A 2,222-nucleotide genomic window follows, 5' to 3' on the forward strand; every position below is an offset into this window, starting at 1 on the left:
TCTTTGAAAGTATATTTAGGGACTAGAAAATCATTTATACCATGTATACATATTAATTCTGCCTCTATTTAGTTCATAGTCTATCCTTTCTATAAAAGATGTTTTAGAAAAAATGTGAGAGAGTGTATTAAAAATAATATGAAAAGAGGACTACAAACAAAAGTTTTCAACTAAATCATTTGGAGATAGTTTATAAAAGGTTTTTATTTATTTATTTATTTATGGTTTATGTTGTATTTTTTAATTATTCACAAGGAATAGAAAAACAGATGTTTTTGCACAAACCAGAATATACTTATTTTTCTCAGTAGGAGCACAAAAATATAATTTATTTTTCTTTGATATACAAACAGATCTAGGATTGCCCTCTCTGGTTGCCAAAGTCACTCATTTAGCAGTTTGTGGCCACTGAAATCGGGATGATGCTTTCAAGAATAGTTGAAAGGGCCTTCCTGTTACTGCTAAATGTCATTTTTATGTGTACATGCGAATTGCAAAGTCACTGTCTATAAATGCAGGGAATTTCATCATTTACAGTTTCTGTTTATCCAAAACATCAGTGGTAGTGCATTCGACCACAGAAGGTTATTATAGAAATGACCAGCATTGTGTTAACTTTTGCTACAATTTCTGTACTACCAAATTTCAAATATCTACCAGGAAAGATATATCTGCCAAGAAAGGAGACTGAACATGACAGAGATGAGAATGCTCTGATGGATGTGTGGAGTGATGAGGATGAATAAAGTGAAGAATACCTACGTCAGAGGATCGGTGAAGGTAATGGAGGTATCTAAGAAAGTAAGAGAGAGAAGACTGGCATGGTATGGGCATGTTTAAAGAGTCTGGAAGAATATGTGGGAAAAGAAGTTACCAGAATGGCACTATCAAGGAGAAGAGGAAGAGGAAGATCAAAGATGAAATGAAGAGGTATAGTGGAGAGGGACATGAGAGAGAAGGACTTGTAAGAACTTGACCGAAGCTGGTGGAGAGCCAGGATCCACAACAGCATCCCTGATTAGATGGGACAAGTGATGGAAGAAGAAAAAGAAGAAGGAATATCTACCATCCTTTTTCTTTCTCTTTTTCTTCTGCTTTGATCCCATAACATAACCACTATGGGCATGTCCAGATGAGTGTGCATGTGCTTTTCCCTGGGCAAATAGCAGTGGCACATATTTGGGAAGGGGACGTCCTTACATGTGCGCTCTTGTACACAACAAATTGCTCCAGGTGGGGAAGGGAAAGCTGGGGCCAGCACCTGGACAGGCCCCAGCAACCTTACCTGGGGTCCTGGGGGCCTTCTGGGGCTTCAGCGGCAGAGATCCAGGTACATGGTGTCTGGCAGCCAAAGCATGGCTCTGGCCAGCCAGGCGCCGGTTTCAGGTGGAGTATGCTGCAGCCGCTTGTGCCCCCCTCCCCCACCACACCCCTTTCTTTGTTGTGTTTTTGTTAGATACCAGAATTTCCTGGTATCTAATTTTGGCTCTGCACTACAAATATGCAGTGCAAAGAACCTTTTGACATGTGTTATATGCGTTTTGCAGCACCTCAAAAGTCTTCAAGGCACTGCAAAGCAAACGTTCATGCTCATCTGGACACACCCTGTGATTTTATTTCTAATTGCTTGTGGAGGGAAAAAGTTGATTCTGAATGTGATTAAAATGCCAAATCATCTGTGGCGTATTTTGGTACTACTAATTACATCAAACACTAGCTAAATTATGTGTAGTGAACAATTCACCTGACTTTTTTCTGTTCAGACATTATCCACTATCAAATGATAATATTCACAAATTTATCTGTTATGCTTTAAAAACAGATGTATTAACATGTGAGAATATGATTACCAACTGTGAAAATTAGTTTATTTTTTATATTCATTATTTGCTATAGTTATCAGTCATGTAAAGCCACATTACATTGTCTCTCCACTGATTTGATGGCCAGATTTTTTCTTGGAGAGAGAAGAATCATAATAGTTTAAGGAAATAAAGACAATTTTAAGGACATCGAGAAATGTTGTATTTAGCTATATAGGTGAACCGCAGATTTAAAAATACATGTGGAGCTGTTTCCTGATTTAGATACCTAAAGACCAGAGATGGAAGTAAGATTTACTGGTATTTTAATAGATTCTTGTTTCAGCTTTTAAATATTTATAAAAAGTTACTATATTTACATGCATATATGCAGTCTTATCTAGAAGTGTACAAAGCAAA

The sequence above is a fragment of the Alligator sinensis genome, unplaced genomic scaffold (genome assembly GCF_000455745.1).
Source record: "Alligator sinensis unplaced genomic scaffold, ASM45574v1 scaffold341_2, whole genome shotgun sequence".
Taxonomy (NCBI): domain Eukaryota; kingdom Metazoa; phylum Chordata; order Crocodylia; family Alligatoridae; genus Alligator; species Alligator sinensis.